Raw genomic sequence first — 26348 nt, 5'->3', positions numbered from 1 at the left:
TTCTTTGCTTCCACAGCTCCTGTATATTCTCTTAACATTGCAGCTTCTTCCTTCTTTGTTAACAGTGCCAGCTTTCTTTTTTTGGTCATTTCCTTCCTTTCATTTTTTTGAACGGAGTCCTCTCTCCATTTTGTCACATCTTTTGTCCACAGCAATAAATCTAGCTCATTGCCTTGTTCAATGTGAGCAGAACTCCCTACGGTTTGGGATTTGAATGGAGCCTGGGAAAAGCCAGTACTACATTTATCTAAATTTGGGTTGTTCTGACAATCTTTCTTCATCAACAGCAGATCTTTCTCAGATCTTTCTGCATTCTTTGTAGGCAGCGCCAGCTTTTTAGTTTTGCTTGTTCCCTTCTTTTCATTTTGCTCTGCAGTACATATTTCTGACTGTTTAACGACATCTGTAGAGTTTACGTATGGCCATGATAAAATGTCAAAAATATCATTGAACCACGTGGGCCCTCTGCTGTTTTTTAGGCTCACCACTTGATGGAACAGATGTGCATGATTAAAATTTTGGCGCTGAAAAATGCCAAAGTTAAAGTTGTGTTCAAGAACATCATTAATTACTTTAAGTTTTGTTCCACACAATCTTTTGGCAAAAAAAGCTATTTCCCTCATAACCCCCCGTGTCAATACATGCAGGTCAAGTTTACTTTTTGGTTTGTCTTTGTTCACACACAGGCTTAGACCTATTTTTTTGCAGAGTGGGTTACTGTTCATTATCTTTTCTTCTGCTGCATGGAAAGCAAGGGACAGATCCTTTATAGACTTCTGTGCTGAGCTGTTTTCTTCAGCAAAGACTGTGTCAGTCATGGAATGTGGATGATCAGATGGATCCTGAACAAGTTTAGATTTTCTGTCTTGATAACATTTGGGGCAATATTTACCTTTTGGATATGTAGATTGATCTATAGAGCTTGGGTCAGGGAGCTGAACAGGCTTGTTCATGAGGTTCCTCTTTTTAGATTTTAAAGCATATAATCCAGTTTTGTGAAAAACGTTCTGAGCAAAGGCTCTGCGAATGACCTCACTGTTCAAATTCAGATCAAAGTTGTACTCTAGTATTTCTGTGACAAACTCTTTTTGGGCTGAATCCAGTGCTGCACCAAGAACAGTAATTTCAAGCATGATCCCATTGGTTAAAAATTTAGTTGGATCTAAATTTTGTTTTATTCCAGATCCCACATTGAAATCAATGCCTAATTTCTTGCATCTCAAAAAAGAGTAAAATGGACAATGTTCGCCATGAGGAATTGTGAGAATTTGCCGAATCTGAGTTTGGCGCAATGTCCACAGCAATAAATTTGTCTCATTGTCTATTTTAGTGTCAGCGGAACTTCCTACATTTGGGGAATTGATTGGAGCCTGGGAAAAGCCAGTACTACATGTATCTAAGTTTGAGTTGTTCTGGCAGTCTTTCTTCATCGCTGGCAGATCTTCAACTGTGTGCTTTATCTCCTTGGAGCCCGTCAGATTTTTGTGATTGTGTTCATCTAAATTTGGGTTTTTGGGACAACCCATTGCCGCCATGACTGAGAAATCTGTTATTGCGTGCTTTTTCTTGGAGGCTGACACAAAAGTTACTATACATTTTTTTCCCAGTATAACAGGAATCTGTGCGAGAACCATTTTAGCAAGGTCAGAATCTCCATTTGGTTGATCAAGATCAAAGTTGTGTCTGAGGATATCCAGACAAATCTGATCAAATGTTCCACACAACTTTTCTGCAAAGTTTGTCACTTCAGTCATGGCTCCATTGGTCAATTTGTTGATGTCAAGTTTTTTCATTTCTTGACAGGAGATTACATTGAGCTTGAGACCAATGTCCTTGCAGAAGGGATAGAGGTCCACTCTGTGTTCTTTAGTTTCATCATGTGGATCAGAAGAACATGTGGGAGCAACATCACACTCTGTTGCACTAGACGTACAGCTGAATTGAGGGTTGACACTGCCCATGCTTTGATTGGCCATGTTGACTGATGAAACAAGAGCAGGAAGTTTAAAAACCTCTTTTGAAAGTTTGACTGCATCTTCACAATTTTTCAGCTTTCTCACTCTGTTCATGAGCTCAGATGCAAAACTTTCCCTCTGGTCTTCACTCCAATGGCCAAAGTCAAAGTTGTACTCAAGAATTTCCATGATGAACTCTTCCTGGGATGAATTCATTGCCACGGCAAATTTAGCAATTTCAAGCAACATGGTATTACCCAAAGAGTGAATACTGAAGTTTTGCTTTGGGCCAAATCCAACATTATATAGGCCTAATCTTCTTGATATTTTGAATGTGCAGTACTCATCAAGTGAGAAAAGGATTTGTTGTACACGGTTTGAACGTAACTTCCACATGTTGTTCTCTGTTTCCATTTCTTCTTCCTCCATGTCATATTTGTATGGCACATACAAACATGGCATTGGAACCCCTCTCTTCTCTTTACTCCCAGCAATTTCATGTGTGCCCACACAACTTGATTCTGGGTCACTGTGGATGTCAGAAATTGTTGGATTTTTGAAGTCATCTCTATTGCCATCATTTTCTGAATCTGTGGGTTCATCTGAGTCTAAAGGACACATGTAGTTGAAATCATCCTCCACTGTTTGACTGGTACACAAATTGGAGGGATGAGACAGTGCATTTGCTTCTTCCTTTTCAGCCTCTTCTGGTCTGTGCCGTTTAGTGACACATTCTCTTGTTGAAAGAAAGCTTTTTTCCTGTGTCCTTTTTAGATCAGACCAATTTCTTCTGTCCACTTCTAACTCAAACAGTGGGACTTCCACGCTGGATAGAGCTAATCCTTTTTCAAAGGTATTTTTCTGGGAGGAAAATGGCTCACTTTTAGACTCAGGACTGATTCTGGTACCAGTGGTGACAAGTTGCTGCTCCTCTTCCTGCAGCTGTGGCGTTGGGAACCAAACTTCATTTTTTTGACTGTCCTTGTTGTCCATCCTCAGAGATCTTCTGGATCAGCTGGCCTTTTCTGTATGTAGGTAGAGGGGAAATGTATATATGATACATATTATATCTGAGACATAAGTTATGCTCAATGTAAATATGTTAGCATCCCATTCATCTGACTGCAATGCCACATAGTTCAGAGTAACAGAGAGGATTTCTATAATTATGTGTCTTATTGTTAATGTACTTGGATATCTGAACTACTAAAAAACAGCAACAACAAAAAACATGACATCAATCACTGTGTTGGGCCTTGAAGGGCTTATTTATAACTATTGTGTGTAGAGCAGGACCTGGATATACCTCCACTACTTTGCAAAGTTTGAGCTATTTCAAACTTAAAAACAAAGTTAATGGGAAAATGTGTGCACCCTAATGTGCTTATTGTGAAAAGGTATAAATGCAGAGCTCAATGTTAGTATTTCAAGAATGGAAACTGGATCATACAAATAAAAATTGTGAAAAATCAGAAAATATGGCTTTCCTCACTTCTAGCTCCCTTCCTCTCTTGGTCAAGTTATACCTGGTCAGATCTAAAGGGGGGTACACACTACAGCTTAATCAGGCCAATTTTTATCCCGATGTCCCCGTTACAATCAAAGCCAACAAAGGCCTGATTATCTGATGTTTGCAAACGACATCCTGTCTGATTTTCCTGTGTTGCGGGGTGTGATTTTGTCCGATTCGCTCGGAAGGCGTCGGAAGGAGAGAGGAATAATGAACATGTTTAATATTTGTGACTAGAAATCCTGTAGTGTGTGGGGTGTTCCGAGGGGAGCCGAGCATGCACAGTGTGTAATGTCACGTGTACCGGACCAACAGCCAATCAAGACACGAGCTGAATCAGCTGACTGACTTTTATTTAACTGTTGTCATGGTGACTCGGGTATCAGGCCATCTGTAATACTTGTGACGCATACAACCCATATTCCCACCGTCTCCATGACTTTTTCCATAGTCGTTTTTTTTTTCCCTGCCAGTAATAGGCTTTGGTCCACCGTGTTTGTTTACACTGAAGTCACGTTTGACCACGTGAGATATGGAATATCGAGCATGAAGAACCTGATACTCTGCTGAAGAACCGCTCTGTAGTGCACACCACACACTATAAGATCAGAAGAGAGAGATCTTGTGCGATCTGTCTTTTGTCATCATTAAGTGTGTGGTCTCCTAATCTGTGAGGGTTTGAAGAATCCTGTAGTGTGTACTCCCCAAAACCTGATCCTTTAGGAGTTATGTCTCATGATTCTTAAAATGTGACACTATCTAACCTCAACTGATTATCTCTGCTCAGTCCTAAGACTTGGAGGGTAATGGATACTGTTGGATTTGCAACTCACCGTGGAAAACATGATCAGCTCAGCTGTGACTTGCTCCAACATCTCAGGGCCACATTTTGTACTGGCGTCTTAGATATCCATCCAATCAATGATGAGATTGTGCTGGTTTAACGTAGCCTTGAATGAAAAACAATTTTAATATTTGTCAATTATTCCATGTATTGTTTCCACAGCATTCATAAAAGACTGAGAACAGCAGTTATCTTATTCCTTCACACACTGAGTAGGAGACGATGGACACTAAATGTGTGCTTCCAAACAAGCCAATTAGCCATAAAATACATTGCTAAATATTTTGTCAGATAATGGGATCACGATATGAGTAAAGATTTCAGTTGTGATGGTCATTTGTGCTATTAATTTGAGTCTGACAGAATTAAGAATAGGTGCACTTGCGTGTAGGAATACAGTAGTTCAATGTGTGAAAAATGTAGTTCCACATGAAAAAGCTGTTTAACAGTAGGACAAAGAAGTGAAAACAGATGGGGTGAAGTGAGACTGAAAAGACTGTTTTGGAGATGACCCTGTCCACAGAAGTACACTGACTGGCTCCAGTGCCAGTTCTCCCATCTGTGCTCTCAGATGGCAGCTGGCTGATCTCAACTTACTGCAGGTAATACATGGACAATAGATAAATACCTCACACAAACCCACATCAAACATTTTTTTTTAGTTTTGCTTTAAGTGGGCAATAAGTGTCCATGGACACCAGACTCTCAACCATCAGTGCCAGCAATGCCTCCGGCCTCAGGGGGCAGTAGTGAGCCGATTATGGTTTAGTGCACCACAATAACAAGAACGAGACACATCATAGGAAACTGACTTGTAAAATGCACACAGGGTGTGAGCAAAAAAACAGAGTCATAAAAAAAAGATTCACAAAAAAACAAAAAAGAAGCACAGAGAGAGAGATACGTACACACATGCACATGTATTAGGGCTCTTCACAAAAATGAATCACATTATTCACAATGTAAATGACTGGAGGTGGATGCATAACATTTAATTTGTTTGTTTTCAAATTCAAATCACGGTATAATTAAAGGTTGGGTCTGTTGTTTTGTGCCCCAAAATAAACATTAGACCTATACAAATGAAATCCGTCTTAATCATCACCTGTGGGCTTCTAGTCCTGTGTGGTGGCTGTGTCTGCAGCGCTCCTTCCCCCTGCCAGTATTTCGGTCTTTTCAGAGCATAGATATCTATTCATTAGATTCACATGACGTCACTGTGTTTCTGCGCCGCCATATTTGTGTCCGAATCAGGGCAACCTGGGCACAGATCACAGCGTCACGTTACCAGAACAAGTGGAGTAGTAGGAGGAAATCAGCAAGAGACCGAAAATTGACGTTATTTGAAAGATGCCAGGATTATATTGTGCTGTTGACTGTGATAGCAGTCGCCAAAGAAACCCCGGACTGCAGTTTTATTCCATCCCAAAAGACGTATTATAGGCGGAATAAATGGTTGACTGCAGGCAGTCTATCAGTGGCAGCATGGGCTGTGACAAGTCTCACAAAAAGAGGGGATGCACTTTTTTTTTAATAACATGGATATATTGAATTCTGCATTTTGATTACTTTCTTATTAATTACTCACTGATTCTGTATTCAGTCTTTTATTTCTGTATAACAGACCGTTGCTAAGTAAAACGGCCCGTTGCTAGGGACGCCGCTCTGATCAGCGCAGCAGGGCAGAAGAACTATCAAGGATTTTTACCTTGTGTTTCATTTTTACCAGCTTCAGACTAATTGTGATGTTACGTGACGTGACGTCACTGCAACCTATGAATAGAGTGCCGAAGCGGAAGCAGGAAGTAACGGCGCCATGGGTCCTTAACTCGGAAAAAGTCTCCATGTAAGTGAACGGGAGTCAAAGTTTTATTTCGTGATCCGATTGAATTGTGCCATGAGAAAAAAATATGACCTCTACCTGTTTAAAACATCACGTTTCGTGCAGCAGTTTGTTGTAAAACTATTGTAGAATAAAATTCCGAAGAATCCGTAACCAGAAAGACTACAGGTCGCGTAGGTGACGTCACACACCAAATGCCGCCCTTTCCCGTGTCAGTTGGTGACCGCAAATACTACTAATCAAATACTGTACTTTGTACTCACCGTTTCAAAAACGAAATCAATCAATCATTTTGTTTGAGAAAGGTCTAGTACCGAAACGTTGCATAATAAAATTCTGCAAGTTGGCTTAGTGTGCGGGAACTCTTCTTTTTCTAATTTGGACTTGATTGTCGCCCTCCGACGCACCTGCCTGAGAAGTGGATGTGCGAAGATTTTTGCTTTTTCCAAAAACGAAATCAAACAATACATCAACTTAATTAGTCAATCTGAAAATAAGAAAGCCATAAAGACCATAGTACTGTTTTCTCTGTTTCCATGCTTTTGAATAGACCTTGTGTTTGCCTAACATGAAATTATGTAAACATCATCTTGTTGACATTATTCCACTTTTAATTGTACCCCTCCTACCTCATTTTCACATTGTACTTTCCAATTCACAATGATATACTTCAATAAAAAATAAATAAATAAAAATAAAAAAAAGTGTCAGTTGGTGACGTATTTTTTGTGGGACACCAGATCTGTAGTCTAGAGCAGTGGTTCTCAACCTTTTTGAGTCGCGACCCCCAATTTAACATGCACTTCTGTCCGCGACACCCCCCCCCCCCCCCCCCCCCCCCCCCCCCCCCCCCACACACACACACACACACACACACAAACACACACAAACACAAACACACACACACGCCAGTGTGAACGCATGATGGATAAAGCGCAGCGCTGTCCGCGGTGGGTTTTTTTTTTTTTGCCTTTTTAGTTCTTGATCCCTGCGCTGAAAAAATCTATTGGCTGCTGTAGTTTTGTCTCCATGGCCAATGTTTCGACCTGGAGGTTTTCATCAGGGCAAAAGAACAAAACAAAGTGACGTAGTTTAAATAGATGCGGGTGGCGAGTTGATGCGGTGTCCACACACCCGGGCTGGTTTATGTGACATGCGAGGACCTGTCGGCGCAGGAGCGAGTGGAGCGTGGATGCAAGCCAGTCTCCTTCAACCATGCACGGAAAAGGGGAATGATAAGAAAAATGTTTCTAATTTATTAAGAAACAATGCCCAGGTCAGCAATGCATGCCAAGAAACATGTCATTCATTTATCCCCTCCAGTCAACACAGCTGGACACACACAACTCAACTGACGTGTAAATGTAAATAAGTGTTTCAATAGCACTTTTACGATACACGTTTATATCGATAACGTCTGGAAAACCACCTCATGAGAGCGTAAAAATGTTTTCGCGATATTTGAGACTTTTTTTTCAAAGTTAAGGTGTCTCCATTACCTGTTTTTACCAGAATCTCACGCGCACAGACCAGAACCATACCGCTTGATACAATGAATTTTGGACAAACAATGAAGCGAAAAAAAACAACTAAAACAACTCTCTGTAACGACCTTTACTGTTATAATGTTTAAGTAGCCTAATGATTAAGTTTAAGTTCTGCGATTTCAGACTTTCTGTGAACGCATGGCCCTATGTGGTGGTGAGGTGAGGTGAGGGGCAGGAGAGAGAGAGCGGTGTCTGTGTGAAATGAGAAGGGCAGACATGAGACAAGTGGACAGGTTCGTTGTTATTGTTTTGGTGTAGTTACGGCCGACAGTAACTGGTTTTGAGTAATACAATGCATGTTTGAGAGTCGCTCGTCGTCCTTCTAACGTCCGGTCGGACGCTACATTAATTAATTAATTAATTTTGCATATTTATATTTTTCCAAAATGATTTGGCGACCCCCAGAAATCATCTCGCGACCCCAACTGGGGTCGGGACCCCAAGGTTGAGAATGGCTGGTCTAGAGCGTCCTCACACAAAATACATTCTACTTGCCGTTTTATGATAATCAGTTAGGCTATTAAAAAACAAACGAACAAACAAACAAACAAAAAACTACCCGTTATAACTCAACCGTAAAAAATCATGTTAATCCATAGGGTCAATCTGATGTAGCATTTCAGACTAAAAACCCTCCGAATTTTCACTTGCTCCATCAGTCAAACAGACTGATAGCCTAGTACTCGACCTCAGGATGACACCCAGAAAGAAAAATATACACACAAACGCACACGGAATTAAATATGAAAGCTGAAATGCCACCGCTTCGCGTCGGGGTTCCATACATCCAGATAACAACCTCCGGACAGTGAAAAGTTTACGTTCAGATGAATTTTCTACTGAAATGCTACGTCAGATTGACTTGATGTTCCTGAGGTCGTTTTGGAGGAAGCTGGCTTTTACTTTGAAACCAGTACTTTCTTGCTCTTCCCTGTAGCAAGCCACCGCCAAGGGGTTGGCTTGGCCTGCAGTGAGATCTTCATGCACTGTAACTCACTTCTTTAGTCTAAAAAATCTCGGCTGCATACCAAAACAACGCCAGCAGTTAAACTGTAAACCGCAGAGTCCGGTCCAGCCACTGAACATCTCCACCCATCGCTGTGGTCGCTGCTTGTCGACTTCCTAGAGAGGTTCATTCTCCGCCATGATAGAAAAAAAGAGGACGAGACAGACGGAGGTAGACTTACCCAACAATGTACAGTCGATTAGTCTCCCTTGTTGGCACCACGCGTGGTTTTGAAACAAAGTCCTGTCGTCAGCCCACGACGGAAACCTCTGAATTACAACCCGGAGTTCACAGGAAGCAAAGAAACGGCAGATCGCGGGGACTTCAAAATAAAAGTTTCTTCATATTTTAACCAACGTTTCCGTCACCTCTTACTTCAGCTCATTTCTTTTGGTTAAATTTTTACCCACAGCTATCAAAAACATCATCATTCCAGTATCACCTTTTATTATAAGGGCATATGTTTACCTTAAAATTCAGAATAATGATCATCTGACTATCTTAGTGCTTGCTGTCAGTCACAATAACTGCTAACCAAAACTGAAGTGATGGAAATGAATAGGCTATACGTACTCAACGAGTCATTTGGCAATGACACATTTGTAGCGAATAAAATTAGATTTACTTTATTCACGGTTTTTATTCTAAGATGTTTGGCATGGCCTTCCGGTGAATTCTCTGGTTGTCACAAACACTCATCACCATGATTTTAGAATCATGGTGATGAGTGTGGAAAAAATACACAAGAGCAATCTAGTTTTAATATATGAAAAGAGCCACATTAACATCGCTATATTATTATAATATTCAATGTGAAATTGTGTATTATTGTAATGTATTTTGATCGTGACTACCTAATGTGAATCTGACTGTTACCCTGCTCATTACTCAATTGTGTTTTGTCAGTGGAGTAAATAACTTTTCACTATTTGCCATTAAAATGCAAAAGACATAGGCTACTAAATAAAGGTGGTGCAGTGCGAGTGAGTTGTTTTGTCAAGTGCCAGTAAATGCATGCAGTAAAATGTCATGTGGAAATTGATGTATAATCTGTCGGCTGAATGAGACACACAATTCTGTCTTAATGCTGTTGTCTGATCCTGGTCTCAGTGCTGTGAGACACCAGTCAGCTATGTGGAAACACTGGTATGACATGACAAATTTGTATGTACTGTATTTGTCTTTTTTATATGGACATGGAGTCTAATAATAAAGTCTATCTAATCTAATAAACGTGTAATCTGCACCCCTCTAAACGCCCGTGGATGTATAATTTTTTAAAAATACAGTAGTTTTTAATAAGAATTCTCCATATTCAACCTTTAATTTCTGTGCCATAGATAACAATGTTTTCAAAATTACAGCAGTGAATCATGATCAACATAATTTCCCACTCATATTTAGAGCTAAATATCATGTTATATATTCCATTGTGTAAACAGAGCTCAAAATATTTTCCCTTCAATTGCTCAAACTGAATATTTAATTTTTTTAGAGTAATAAAGATGAAGACACAAAAATGGAGATACTCAAAAATATTTATGTGTATAGAAAATACAGTAGACACTTTAATTTTCATAGTAGGCTAGCTTGTGCAGTGTCATAAAATTATTTTTGAAACAAAATCAGAAAGGCAAAAAATATACAACAGAATGAAAGAAAAAATCTGTTTACATTTTTGTAGTAATACGATGACAGAACAGTTTTCAGAAAAATACAGCTAACACCACTATTCTGTTCATTGTAAGATACCTCACGTGTGAATCATAATAATATCATTCCTATTTAATGTCTACCTCCTTCTGTTTTTGAACACAGACAACATCATAACGGTTGGACACAACTGGCACATTTTCTTTCTCCATTTCAATTTAAGTACTGTCAGTGTCCTGCTGTGCGGTTATAATGCAGAATACTTGGGATCCTACACATCGTCAGTGTCTGATTCGGTTTTCACACTGCTCTCAGTGTTTGGACATACAGCTAGAACACCATATCCTTCAGATACTTGTGGTCCGGCCAGACTGTAATACTGGGCCTCCTCTGTTTCTGATTCTGTTTTTATGTTGCTTTCAGATGGTGGACACATGGTTAACAAACTATAACCAAGGGATCCCACAGGTTCACTTATTTCCACAGAGACTGGTTCAGGTTTAACAGCAACATGATATGATTCATCTTCATCCTCTCTGATGTGTACGTTTTCTCCACTCACTGGACTCTCTGTCTGCTGTTTTATTGTCTCAGAGCATATCTGGGGCTTGATGTCCTCCTGATGAAACCAAACTTCTGCATTACTCTGCACATCAACAAGACAGGCATTCCTGACATCTGAAAAACATTTCAGTTGCTGAGCAGTGACTGGTTCTGGTTTAACAACACCGTAATGTGAATCATCTTCACCCACTTTTATCTGTATGATTTCTTGGAGAGGTCCGTCACAAACATGTCTCCCTGGACTCTCGGTCACCTGCATTATTGTCCCAGGATGTTTCGGGGATGCTGTGCCCTCATACATCCACAGTTCCTTGTACGTGTTGACATCAAGAACATTGACATAGCTGACAGGAGAATGGGATCTCATCTGCTGAACAGCAGCATGAACAAAACAGGCATGTCTGGCATCTGAACGACGTTTCAGTTCCTGAGCAGCTTTGCCCTCTTTATTTTTTGTCTTTTCTGCTTCTTCCACACATATTTTGGAATTTTTTCTCTCTTGTATTGATCCATTTGACGCTTTCTGCTCAAACACAAATGGTAGTTTGAAGACCTCATTTACTTTGTGCAAATTCCTCTGGTAGGTTTTGGCTACGGTTTTGATTTCAGATAACGCAGCAATAGAAAATTCCCAACTTCTGTAATTCTGTGAGCTTATATCAAAGTTATAGTCAAGGATGTCATACAGAGTGCTTGGGTAATAGTGACTTGTTTTCCTTATCAAAAATTTATAGATCTCCATTGCTACAGCTTTGGTCAATAGCTTTAAATCAAGTTTTTCCTTTTTTTCTGATTTTGATGTCACGTCTAGGTCCAGACCTATCTTTGAGCAGAGTGGAAACGATTCTGCACTGACCAGCTGACATGTCCTTACTTTGACAGCACCACTAAGATCAGTCAACATGGCGGCTTTTTCCTTCTTTGTTAGCAGTGCCAGCTTTCTTTTTTTGGTTGTTTCCTTCCTTTCATTTTTCTGCACGGCCGAGTCATCTTTCCCTTTATCTCTAGGAACTCTCTTAGACTGAATAAGAACAATGTCATTGAACCATGTTGGGCCGTTGTGAAGAAGTGCCATTCTGTGCAACAGTTCTAAAGGATTCAAATCTAGACTCTGAATGTCAATGTTAAAGTTGTGTTCAAGAACATCCCCCATGAGCTGAATTTTGTCTGCACACAATTTTTTGGCAAAGCGAAACACTTCCTTCATAACCCCCCGTGTCAATACATGCAGGTCAAGTTTACTTTTTGGTTTGTCTTTGAGCACACACAGGCTTAGACCTATTTTCTTGCAGCATGGGTAACTGTTCATTATCTTTTCTTCTTCTGCCTGGAAAGCAGTGGACAGATCCTTTGTAGACTTGTGTGCTGAGCTGTTTCCTTCAGAAAAGACTGTGTCAGTCATGGAATGTGGATGGTGACGAAGTTCATTCACAGGATCAGATGGATCCTGAACAAGTTTTGAATTTCTGTCTTGGTAACATTTGGGGCAATATATACCTTTTGGATGAGCAGATTGATCCATAGATCTTGTGTCAGGGAGTTCAAAAGGCATGTTCAGGTGACTTTTTGGTTTGGAGCATTGAGCAACTTTTTTGGCTTTGTCAAACATATGGTGAGCAAAAACACTGCGGCAGATCTCATTTTTCAAATCTAGATGAAAATTGTACTCGAGTATATCTGTGATGAACTCCTTGTGGGATGATTTAAGTGCCTCAGCAAGAGTACTGATTTCAAGCATGATCCCATTGGTCAGAAATTCGGATGGATCAAAATTTTGTTTTATCCCAGATGCCACATTGAAATCAATACCTAACTTCTTGCATCTGGAATATGAATAAAATGGACAATGTTCGACATGAGGAACTGAGAGGATTTGCTGAATTTGAGTTTCCCGCAATGTCCATAGCAATAAATTTGGCACATTGTCTTGTTCAATGTCAGTGGAACACTCTACATTTGGTGAAGTGATTGGAGCCTGGGAAAAGTCAGTACTACATGTATATAAATTTGAGTTGTTCTGGCAGTCTGTCTTCATCGCCGGCAGATCTTTAATAGTGTGCTTTATTTCCTTGGAGCCTGTTAGACTTAATGGATTTTGTGCGTCTAAATCTGGATTTTTCCAACAACTCATTGCTATGGCTGAGACATCTACCATTTCCTTTCTTTTAAGAAAAGCTGCTAGACAGGTGTGTTCCAGTAAAGCAGGAATTTGTGCAACAATAGTTCTGGCAAGGTCAAAATCTTTGTTTGGTTGATCAAGATCAAAGTTGTGTCTGAGGATATCCTGACAAATCTGATCAAATGTTCCACACAACTTTTCTGCAAAGTTTGTCACTTCAGTCATTGCTCCATTGGTCAATTTATTGATGTCAAGTTTTTTGATTTCTTGACTGGAGATTACATTGAGCTTGAGACCAATGTCCTTGCAGAAGGGATAGAGGTCCACTCTGTGTTCTTTAGTTTCATCATGTGGATCAGAAGAACATGTGGGAACAACATCACACTCTGTTGCACTAGACGTACAGCTGAATTCAGGGTTGACACTGCTCATGCTTTGATTGGCCATGTTGACTGACGACACAAAATCAGGAAGTTCAAAAGCCTCTTTTGAAAGCTTGACTGGATCTTCACAATTTTTGAGCCTTCTCACTCTGTTCATGAGCTCAGATGCAAAACTTTTTCTCTGGTGTTCACTCCACTGTCCAAAGTCAAAGTTGTACTCAAGGATCTCCATGATGAAATCTTCCTGGGATGAATTCATTGCCATGGCAAATTTAGTAATTTCAAACAGTGTTGACTTATTCAACAGGTCAGCACTCAAGTTTTGTTTTGGGCCAAATCCAACATTATATTCTAGGCCTAATTTTCTCGATCTTATGAATGTGCAGTACTCGTAAAGTGAGAAAGGGATTTTTTGTACACGGTTTGTACGTAACTTCCACATGTTGCTCTCTGTTTCCATTTCTTCTTCCTTCATGTCAAATTTGTATGAAACATTTTCCCGAATCTCTGTCTTCTCTGCAGTTCCAAACAGTACTCCTTCATTGGACTGAGTTACAAATGATGGGTCCACATTGAACTTCACACTTGGTAAACTGAAGGAACCATCAATGGTGGGGATGAAAGACTGATGATTACCTGTACCAGTACTTGTTGGATTTTCTAAGTCTAGGTCCAGACCCATTCCTTTGGAAATGGGATGGTAGTCTCCACTACTCTGCTTACATTTCTTTGCTTCCACAGCTCCTGTATATTCTCTTAACATTGCAGCTTCTTCCTTCTTTGTTAACAGTGCCAGCTTTCTTTTTTTGGTCATTTCCTTCCGTTCATTTTTCTGAATGGCAGAGTCCTCCCTCCATTTTGAACAAGGCAATGAGCTAGATTTATTGCTGTGGACAAAAGATCTGACAATGTGAGCAGAACTCCCTACAGTTTGGGATTTGATTGGAGCCTGGGAAAATCCAGTACTACATTTATCTAAATTTGGGTTGTTCTGACAATCTTTCTTCATCAACAGCAGATCTTTCTCAGATCTTTCTGCATTCTTTGTAGGCAGCACCGTCTTTTTAGTTTTGGTTGTTCCCTTCTTTTCATTTTGCTCTGCAGTACATATTTCTGACTGTTTAACGACATCTGTAGAGTTTACGTATGGCCACGAAAACATGTCAAAAATATCATTGAACCACGTGGGCCCTCTGTTGTTTTTTAGGCGCACCACTTGATGGAACAGAAATCCATGATTCAAATTTTGGCGCTGAAAAATGCCAAAGTTAAAGTTGTGTTCAAGAACATCATTCATTACTTTAGATTTCGTTCCACACAATCTTTTGGCAAAAAAAGCTATTTCCCTCATAACCCCCCGTGTCAATACATGCGGGTCAAGTTTACTTTTTGGTTTGTCTTTGTTCACACACAGGCTTAGACCTATTTTTTTGCAGAGTGGGTTACTGTTCATTATCTTTTCTTCGGCTGCATGGAAAGCAGTGGACAGATCCTTTGTAGACTTCTGTGCTGAGCTGTTTCCTTCAGCCAAGACTGTGTCAGTCATGGAATGTGGATGATCAGATGGATCCTGAACAAGTTTAGATTTTCTGTCTTGATAACATTTGGGGCAATATTTACCTTTTGGATATGTAGATTGATCTACAGAGCTTGGATCAAGGAGCTGAACAGGCTTGTCCACCAGGCTCCTTTTCTTAGATTTTAAAGTATGTAATCCAATTTTGTGAAGAATGTGATGAGCAAAGGCTCTGCGAATGACCTCACTGTTCAAATTCAGATCAAAGTTGTACTCTAGTATCTCTGTGATGAACTCTTTTTGGGCTGAATCCAGTGCTGCACCAAGAACAGTCATTTCAAGCATGATCCCATTGGTTAAAAATTTAGTTGGATCTAAATTTTGTTTTATTCCAGATCCCACATTGAAATCAATGCCTAATTTCTTGCATCTCGAAAAAGAGTAAAATGGACAATGTTCGCCATGAGGAATTGTGAGGATTTGCCGAATCTGAGTTTGGCGCAATGTCCACAGCAATAAATTTGTCTCATTGTCTATTTTAGTGTCAGCGGAACTTCCTACATTTGGGGAATTGATTGGAGCCTGGGAAAAGCCAGTACTACATGTATCTAAGTTTGAGTTGTTCTGGCAGTCTTTCTTCATCGCTGGCAGATCTTCAACTGTGTGCTTTATCTCCTTGGAGCCCGTCAGATTTTTGTGATTGTGTTCATCTAAATTTGGGTTTTTGGGACAACCCATTGCCGCCATGGCTAATAAATCTGTTATTGTGTGGTTTTTCTTGGAGGCTGATATAAAGGTTACTGTACGTCTTTGTTCCAGTATAACAGGAATTTGTGCGAGAATCATTTTAGCAAGGTCAGAATCTCCATTTGGTTGATCAAGATCAAAGTTGTGTCTGAGGATATCCAGACAAATCTGATCAAATGTTCCACACAGCTTTTCTGCAAAGTTTGTCACTTCAGTCATGGCTCCATTGGTCAATTTGTTGATGTCAAGTTTTTTCTTTTCTTGACTGGAGATTACATTGAGCTTGAGACCAATGTCCTTGCAGAAGGGATAGAGGTCCACTCTGTGTTCTTTAGTTTCATCATGTGGATCAGAAGAACATGTGGGAGCAACATCACACTCTGTTGCACTAGACGTACAGCTGAATTCAGGGTTGACAATGCTCATGCTTTGATTGGCCATGTTGACTGATGACACAAAATCAGGAAGTTCAAAAACCTCTTTTGAAAGTTTGACTGCATCTTTGCAATTTTTGAGCTTTCTCACTCTGTTCATGAGTTCAGATGCAAAACTTTTCCTCTGGTCTTCACTCCAATGGCCAAAGTCAAAGTTGTACTCAAGAATTTCCATGATGAACTCTTCCTGGGATGAATTCATTGCCACGGCAAATTTAGCAATTTCAAGCAACATGGAATTACCCAAAGAGTGAATACTGAAGTTTTGCTTTGGGCCAAATCCAACATTATATAGGCCTAATCTTCTTGATATGTTGAATGTGCCGTAACCATCAAGTGAGAAAAGGATTTGTTGTACACGGTTTGAACGTAACTTCCACATGTTGTTCTCCATTTCCATTTCTTCTTCCTCCATGTCATATTTGTATGGCACATACAAACATGGCATTGGAACCCCTCTCTTCTCTTTACTCCCAGCAATTTCATGTGTGCCCACACAACTTGATTCTGGGTCACTGTGGATGTCAGAAATTGTTGGATTTTTAAAGTCATCTCTATTGCCAACATTTTCTGAATCTGTGGGTTCATCTGAGTCTAAAGGACACATGTAGTTGAAATCATCCTCCACTGTTTGACTGGTACACACATTGGAGGGATGAGACAGTGCATTTGCTTCTTCCTGTTCAGCCTCTTCTGGTCTGTGCCGTTTAGTGACACATTCTCTTGTTGAAAGAAAGCTTTTTTCCTGTTTCCTTTTTAGATCAGACCAATTTCTTCTGTCCACTTCTAACTCAAACAGTGGGACTTCCACGCTGGATAGAGCTAATCCTTTTTCAAAGGTATTTTTCTGGAAGGAAAATGGCTCACTTTTAGACTCAGGACAGATTCTGGTACCAGTGGTGAGAAGTTGCTGCTCCTCTTCCTGCAGCTGTGGCGTTGGGAACCAAACTTCATTTTTTTGACTGTCCTTGTTGTCCATCCTCAGTGATCTTCTGGATCTGCTGGCCTTTTCTGTATGTAGGTAGAGGGGAAATGTATAGCCTATATGATACATATTATATCTAAGACATAAGTTATGCTCAATGTAAATATGTTAGCATCCCATTCATCTGACTGTAATGCCACATAGTTCAGAGTAATAGAGAGGATTTCTATAATTATGTGTCTTATTGTTAGTGTACTTGGATAATTGGACAACTAAAAAACAGCAACAACAAAAAACATGACATCAATCATTGTGTTGGGCCTTGAAGGGCTTATTTATTCATTAGATTCACATGACGTCACTGTGTTTCTGCGCCGCCATATTTGTGTCCGAATCAGGGCAACCTGGGCACAGATCACAGCGTCACGTTACCAGAACAAGTGGAGTAGTAGGAGGAAATCAGCAAGAGACCGAAAATTGACGTTATTTGAAAGATGCCAGGATTATATTGTGCTGTTGACTGTGATAGCAGTCGCCAAAAAAACCCCGGACTGCAGTTTTATTCCATCCCAAAAGACGTAAATTTATAGGCGGAATAAATAGTTGACTGCAGGCAGTCTATCAGTGGCAGCATGGGCTGTGACAAGTCTCACAAAAAGAGGGGATTCACTTTTTTTAAACCTAACTTCTAACCTAACATGGATATATTGAATTCTGTATTTTGATTACTTTCTTATTAATTACTCACTGATTCTGCATTTAGGGTCTTTTATTTCTGTATAACAGACCGTTGCTAAGTAAAACGGGCCGTTGCTAGGGACGCCGCCCTGATCAGCGGAGCAGGGCAGAAGCACTATCAAGGATTTTTACCTTGTGTTTAATTTTTACCAGCTTCAGACTAATTGTGATATTAGAAAAATGACTTGTAGCTTGTTAGAGGGAGAGTGGAGGCTCTCTGCCTCCCTCACCGCTGCTGGAACCAAACCTGCGATCAGAGCGGACAGAGCGGACGGGCCAGCGCAGTGTCACAGCTGTGACCAGCTGTGTCTGTGCCACCGCGAGTCCGTGACACAAACGTGTCCCGTATCGTAATCTCTTATGACAGACAGGACGACATAAATGCGCACATCGTAACATTTACATGATAATTCATCAATCTACTGATTGATTATCAAAAGCTCGTTGAAAACAACTACACACGAGTCGACCGAGAGGAGGGTGAGGAGCAAACAGTGGAGAAGTGACCGGACTAAGGACTTTGATCAACATTACGTCTCAAATTAATTAATTAATTCATAAACTGTGTAATAAGTGGGATAATATATAGTTTGTCTGTTGTTATAGAGATATAAACCCAGACAGGATGTATGAAACCCTGTCATTTTGTTAAGAAACTGTCATTTCCATCCTGCGGTTTGCATGCTGTCATATGAGGAGACCTGTCAAATCGGACACAAATATGGCGGCGGTCCCTTCGACGTGACGTCACTGCAACCCATGAATAACTATTGTGTGTAGAGCAGGACCTGGATATACCTCCACTCCACTTTGCAAAGTTTGAGTTATTTAAAAAGTTGATGGGAAAATGTGTGCACCCTAATGTGCTTATTGTGAAAAGGTATAAATACAAAGCTCAATGTTAGTATTTCAAGAATGGAAACTGGATCATACAAATAAAAATTGTGAAAAATCTGAAAATCTGGCCTTCCTCACAGGTGCTGAGATTTCTAGCTCCCTTGCTATGGAGCTAAAACACTGCCATCAAGCAAAACTGAAAGAAAAAATGTTGAAAGCTTGAAACCCCGTGTTTGAAAGCATACAAAAGATTTGTATGTGTAAATAGTGTTTTGAAACATTATTTTGTATTTGAATTTTCATTTCAAATCTCTGCAGCGTTTCTTTGTTTTTTTTCCTTTCACTTCTTTACAACTACAGCACTGTTTTTACAGTGTTTCAACAACACACTTTCAGAGTTCAAAATTTGGCACCATACTATTCTCCCAGTATAATTTTGTTATCCAGTTTTGAAACCTTGTAAATGGAGATCTGAAAACTGGTGTGAATATATTTAGAAAAAAAGTGTTGACATGTTGAAACCTGAGTTTTGAAAGGGTGAATCTCTGATTTGAAAATTTTGAAGGAGTAAATAGTGTTTTGAAAGGCTGAAATAAAAATTCAAACTCTGAAAACATTATTTTGTATTTGAAAATTCATTGCAAATCTTTGTCTTTTTCTTTTACTTCTGTACAACTACAGCACAACACACTTTCAGAGTTTCAAATTTGGCAGTGTTCTCACTGAAACTAAGTTTTGAAACTCTGTGAAAAAGTTTTGAAACTCTGAAGACAGAAGGCAGGATTTAGTAACAACCTTCTCAGCCTATTGGTTGCTGAATAAGCTTATAGTCCAGTGACATATCGTCCTGTCGATCGGCCACACGAGACTGACAGACTGCTCCACCAATGCAGTGACAGAGCAGAAACGCGCTTGCTCACTTCCCCCGCTGTCGTGAATCCAGATATTGATTGTTGCCGTAGTACAGTGGGTAGAGCAGTTGCCTGCCACGCAACGACTATTCTCCCAGTATAATTTTGTTATCCAGTTTTGAAACCTTGTAAATGGAGATCTGAAAACTGGTGTGAATATATTTAGAAAAAAAAGTGTTGACATGTTGAAACCTGAGTTTTGAAAGGGTGAATCTCTGATTTGAAAATTTTGAAGGAGTAAATAGTGTTTTGAAAGGCTGAAATAAAAATTCAAATCTCTGAAAACATTATTTTGTATTTGAAAATTCATTCCAAATCTTTGTCTTTTTCTTTTACTTCTGTACAACTACGTGAAAAAGTTTTGAAACTCTGTCAGAAGGCGGGATTTAGTAACAACCTTCTCAGCCTATTGGTTGCTGAATAAGCTTATAGTCCAATGACATATCGTCTCATGTGGCCGACATGAGACTGACAGACTGCTCCACCAATGCAGTGACAGAGCAGAAACGCGATCGCTCACGTCCCCCACTGTCGTGAAGTCAGATCATTGATTGCTGCCATAGTACAGTGGGTAGAGCAGTTGCCTGCCACGCAGGTGAGCTTGGATCGAATCCAAGACAAAAAACTGTCAATGTGCACCCCTTCCTGGATTCGATCCAAGCTCACCTGCGTGGCAGGCAACTGCTCTACCCACTGTACTATGGCAGCAATCAATGATCTGACCTCACGACAGTGGGGGACGTGAGTGATCGCGTTTCTGCTCTGTCACTGCATTGGTGGAGCAGTCTGTCAGTCTCATGTCGGCCACATGAGACGATATGTCATTGGACATATTGGACATAGCTTATTCACATTGGACATAGCTTATTCACATTGGACATAGCTTATTCAGCAACCAATAGGCTGAGAAGGTTGTTACTAAATCCCGCCTTCTGTCAGAGTTTCAAAACTTTTTCACGTAGTTGTACAGAAGTAAAAGAAAAAGACAAAGATTTGGAATGAATTTTCAAATACAAAATAATGTTTTCAGAGATTTGAATTTTTATTTCAGCCTTTCAAAACACTATTTACTCCTTCAAAATTTTCAAATCAGAGATTCACCCTTTCAAAACTCAGGTTTCAACATGTCAACACTTTTTTTTCTAAATATATTCACACCAGTTTTCAGATCTCCATTTACAAGGTTTCAAAACTGGATAACAAAATTATACTGGGAGAATAGTGCCAAATTTTGAACTCTGAAAGTGTGTTGTTGAAACTGTTGAAATGCTGTAGTTGTAAAAGAGTGAAAGAAAAAAACAAAGAAACGCTGCAGAGATTTGATATGAAAATTCAAAGACAAAATAATGTTTTCAGAGATTTGAAATTTTATTTCAGCCTTTCAAAACACTATTTACACCTACAAATCTTTTGTACACTTTCAAACACGGGGTTTCAAGCTTTCAACATTTTTTCTTTCAGTTTTGCTTGATGGCAGTGTTTTAACTCCATACCTTCCTCTCTTGGCCACTATAATTGCACACATTAAAAGCAAGATATACCTCGTCAGACCTAAAGGGGGGTACACACTACAGGTTAATCGGGCCAATTTTTTTTTTTTTCCTGCCAGTAATAGGCTTTGGTCCATCCACCATGTTTGTTTACAATGAAGTCACATTTGACCACGTGAGATATGGAATATCGAGCATGAAGAACCTGATACTCCGCTCTGTAGTGCACACCACACACTATAAGATCAGAAAAGAGAGATCTTGTGCGATCTGTCTTTTGTCATCATTAAGTGTGTGGTCTCTTAATCTGTGAAGGTTTGAAGAATCCTGTAGTGTGTACTCCCCAAAACCTGATCCTTTAGGAGTTAGGCCTATGTCTCATGATTCTTAAAACGTGACACTATCTAACCTCAACTGATTATCTCTGCTCAGTCCTAAGACTTGGAGGGTAATGGATACTGTTGGATTTGCAACTCACCGTGGAAAACATGATCAGCTCAGCTGTGACTTGCTCCAACATCTCAGGGCCACATTTTGTACTGACGTCTTAGATATCCATCCAATCAGTGATGAGATTGTGCTGGTTTGATGTAGCCCTGAATGAAACACAATTTTAATATTTGTCAATTATTCCATGTATTGTTTCCACAGCATTCATAAAAGACTGAGAACAGCAGTTATCTTATTCCTTCATACACTGTGTGGGAGACGATGGACACTAAATGTGTGCTTCCAAACAAGCCAATTAGCCATAAAATATGTTGCTAAATATTTTGTCAGATAATGGGATCACGATATGAGTCAGGATTTCAGTTGTGATGGTCATTCGTGTGCCATTAATTTGAATCTGACAGAATTAAGAATAGGTGCACTTGTGTGTAGGAATACAGTAGTTCAAAGTGTGAAAAATGAACTTTCCACATGAAATAGCTGTTTAACAGTAGGATAAAGAAGTGAAAAAAGATGGGGTGGGGTGAGACTGAAAAGACTGTTTTGGAGATGACCCTGTCAGTACACTGACTGGCTCCAGTGCCAGTTCTCCCATCTGTGCTCTCAGATGGCAGCTGGCTGATCTCAACTTACTGCAGGTAATACATGGACAATAGATAAATACCTCACACAAACCCACATCAAACATTTTTTTTAGTTTTGCTTTAAGTGGGCAATAAGTGTCCATGGACACCAGACTCAGGGGGCAGTAGTGAGCCTATTATGGTTTAGTGCCCCACAATAACAAGAACGAGACACATCACAGGAAACTGACTTGGAAAACGCACACAGGCTGTGAGCAAAAAACAGAGTAATAAAAAACAAGATTGGTGGCTTCACAAGAAAACAAAAAACAAAGCACACACACAGAGAGAGATACGTACACACATGTATTAGGGCTCTTCACAAAAATGAATAAATGACTGGAGGTGGATGTATAACATTTGATTTGTTTGTTTTCAAATTCAAATCATGGTATAAAGACAGAAAAATAACAACAACTAAATCATACCCCACTAAAACTCAGCTTGGCTAATTGTGTCCACTTTTCCCAATTCCTCACAATTTCTCCCTTACATGATTTTGCTGACTTTGTGATGTCTACATCGAGGACATGGAAAAGTTGCAGTAAAGTTGCTTCATACTGATAGGCTAGTACTCAACTATCAGCTAAAAAACCAGGTTAATCCATAGGGTCAATCTGATGTAGCATTTCAGAAAAAAAAACCCTCCGAATTTTCACATTTCTCTTTGCTCCATCAGTAAAACAGACTGATAGTACTCGACCTCAGGATGACACCCAGAAAGAAATAAAAATCAGCATTTCGGCATACATACACACACACAAATATGAAAGCTGAAATGCCACCGCTTCGCGTCGGGGTTCCATACATCCAGATAACAACCTCCGGACAGTGAAAAGTTTACGTTCAGATGGATTTTCTACTGAAATGCTACGTCAGATTGACTTGAGGTCGTTTTGGAAGCTTGCTTTTACTTTGAAACCAGTACTTTCTTGCTCTTCCCTGTAGTTAGCCACCGCCAAGGGGTTGGCTTGGCCTGCAGTGAGATCTTCATGCACTGTAACTCACTTCTTTAATCTAAAAAAATCTCGGCTGCATACCAAAACAACACCAGCAGTTAAACTGTAAACCGCAGAGTCCGGTCCAGCCACTGAACATCTCCACCCATCGCTGTGGTCGCTGCTTGTCGACTTCCTAGAGAGGTTCATTCTCCGCCATGATAGAAAAAAAGAGGACGAGACAGACGGAGGTAGACTTACCCAACAATGTACAGTCGATTGGTCTCCTTTGTTGGCACCACGCGTGGTTTTGAAACAGTCCTGTCGTCAACCCACGACGGAAACCCGGAGTTCACAGGAAGCAAAGAAACGGCAGATCGCGGGGACTTCAAAATAAAAGTTTCTTCATATTCTAACCATAACGTTTCCGTCACCTCTTACTCCAGCTCACTATTTCTTTTGGTTAAATTTTTACCTACAGCTATCAAAAACATCATCATTCCAGTATCACCTTTTATTATAAGGGCATCAATGTTTACCTTAAAATTCAGAATAATGATCATCTGACTATCTTAGTGCTTGCTGTCAGTCACTAACTGCTAACCAAAACTAAAGTGATGGAAATTAATAGGCTATACGTACTCAACGAGTCATTTGGCAATGACACATTTGTAGCGAATAAAATTAGATTTACTTTATTCACGGTTTTTATTCTAAGATGTTTGGCATGGCCTTCCGGTGAATTCTCTGGTTGTCACACAATTAACCTCTGAAATCATGGTGATGAGTGTGGTGGAAAAAATACACAAGAGCAATCTAGTTTTAATATATGAAAAGAGCCACATTAACATCGCTATGCTGAAAGCATTCACACTATTGTTCTTCCACTCCGCCATTTTCTTTATACTTTTGACACTTAACTAGTCCTTAGCCTACTTTGTGCTATTTCAACAATTTTCACATCAAAATGTTCAGCCTTTTCGGGACAGGTGTGCTATGACTTTTCTCTTTTCAACTATTCATACTTTTTGCAATATTCAACTATTTCTGATTTTTTTTCCCCCCATAGAGAATGCATTGGAACAGTCTTGAAACTCTTCAAATCTTCTTACTTCTTTCAGCCTTTAAAGCGTCCACATACTTTCAGCTAGAGACTTCATTCAAGTTCTGAGCTGTAGACAAACTTCTAATGTATTCATCCTGTGTGTACAACTTTTTCATAGCTTGTACCGTTTTTGAGATAAATCCTTTAAAAGCACATGAGGATTTCTGACAAATTTCACACTTTTCAATGATTGTGTATGGGGTTGGGTCAGAGTGGGTGACGTCATCGTAGAGTGCAGGAGATCCAAAAAAGCGACTGGAACTTTTCTTCTGAAACTGCCAGCAAAGCTACAAATTACACTCTACACTCATGATTTTGGAAACAGTTTGTAGCCACGCTTGTCTTCTTTCTCACAATGCCCTCAAAAATGCACAGAGACTCAGAGAATAATTTAAAATATTTTTTTAAATGCAGCCTGGGTGCTCTCTCTCTCTGCCATTCAGCCCAATGCAATTTTCTTCACAGCAGAGTAGCAGGAGCTCAACTTTTTAATTCGCTGGAATGGGCATTATACTTTGTTTGATTTCATCAAAAAATAGTCACAAGTCACAAAAAAGTCCTCTACTTACTTGTTGTGGCTCATACTCTTTTATTATTTTTTTAAGCATCATTGAAAAATCTCACATTCATGAAAGTCTCAACCTCTCTTCTCCACAACTCCATTGTAGTGTAGTGGTTAAGGTGGCTGCTTGCCAACCCCAAGGTCACTGGTTCAAATCCAAAGTGAGCATTCTTGTTATGTTATGTTGAATTCTGCTCCCCTCCCCCACCCTCAATTGGTTACAGGTGTTCTTTAAGAGACGCATTAATTGCTACTGCCACCGTTTGCAGCACATCATCACATTACAATGGCAACATGCTTATGTCTGTGCTCTCTGTGACAAAGCGGCAGAGTAAAGGTTTAGTGATCATGAGGTTGTGGGTTCAATTCCTGGTTCAAATCTTGCCTCAACAACAATTATAGTGAATTATTTTCCCAGTCGTCCTCTGTTGACTTCTGATAACTTGCTTCATGTTGAAACTGCTGCTCTCAGCCTGAAATTCACAGAAATTTTCATTGTAAGTCATTCAAGCTTGACTCTCAAGCTTTCTTGGTGTTGACACACTGTGTTTCCAACAGGTGCAGCTTTGGGCTCGTTAACTTCAGAGTGAGACAGAGTGCAGCTCATCAACAGACAACAGTCTCTGTAACTGTGTGTATACTGTGGTTTTGAGGCAGAGTGGGAGTCTACTGACCATGAGGTTGTGGGTTCGATTCCTACCTCGGTCAAACATTTGTATGGTTTGCACTGTTTGCTAATTCTGCAACAGCGTTCAGCTGCTTTCAGCATTCACACCATTTCCATTCTTGGAAATGCTTTTTCTAGTTCCAGTATCACCTTTTATTCTAAGGGCATCAATGTTTACCTTAAAATTCAGAATAATGATCATCTGACTATCTTAATGCTTGCTGTCAGTCACAATAACTGCTAACCAAAACTGAAGTGATGGAAATGAATAGGCTATACGTACTCAACGAGTCATTTGGCAATGACACATTTGTAGCGAATAAAATTAGATTTACTTTATTCACGGTTTTATTCTAAGATGTTTGGCATGGCCTTCCGGTGAAATCTCTGGTTGTCACACACCTCTGAAATCATGGTGATTAGTGTGGTGGAAAAAATACACAAGAGCAATCTAGTTTTAATATATGAAAAGAGCGACATTAACATCGCTATATTATTATAATATTCAATGTGAAATTGTGTATTATTGTAATGTATTTTGATCGTGACTACCTTCTGTGAATCTGACTGTTACCCTGCTCATTACTCAATTGTGTTTTGTCAGTGGAGTAAATAACTTTTCACTATTTGCAATAAAATGCAAAAGACATAGGCTACTAAATAAAGGTGGTGCAGTACTGTGCGAGTGAGTTGTTTTGTCAAGTGCCAGTAAATGCATGCAGTAAAATGTCATGTGGAAATTGATGTATAATCTGTCGACTGAATGACACACAATTCTGTCTTAATGCTGTTGTCTGATCCTGGTCTCAGTGCTGTGAGACACCAGTCAGCTATGTGGAAACACTGGTATGACATGACAAATTTGTATGTACTGTATTTGTCTTTTTTATATGGACATGGAGTCTAATAATAAAGTCTATCTAATCTAATAAACTTGTCATCTGCACCCCTCTACACGCCCCATGGATGTATGATTTAAAA

At 39.8% G+C, this 26348-nt stretch overlaps 1 long non-coding RNA gene across 1 annotated transcript in view; it reads right to left on the bottom strand.

The window, feature by feature from the left end:
- The window catches only part of LOC146961879 (uncharacterized), a 78201-nt gene extending 54822 nt beyond the window's left edge, over positions 1-23379 (bottom strand). The window contains exons 1-3 of the long non-coding RNA XR_015035220.1: positions 23295-23379; positions 21501-21618; positions 11808-17132 (exon numbers count right to left, since the gene is read on the bottom strand). This is a non-coding gene — a long non-coding RNA (uncharacterized LOC146961879). The remainder of the gene's footprint in view (positions 1-11807; positions 17133-21500; positions 21619-23294) is intronic.
- Between the last annotated feature and the right edge of the window lie 2969 nt (positions 23380-26348).

This window comes from Trachurus japonicus, chromosome 24 (genome assembly GCF_045865225.1).
Source record: "Trachurus japonicus isolate A0001 chromosome 24, Traja_1.0".
In the NCBI taxonomy this organism is placed as follows: domain Eukaryota; kingdom Metazoa; phylum Chordata; class Actinopteri; order Carangiformes; family Carangidae; genus Trachurus; species Trachurus japonicus.
The sequence above is the reverse complement of the archived record's forward strand: the minus strand, read 5'-3'. Positions and strand labels throughout refer to the sequence as shown.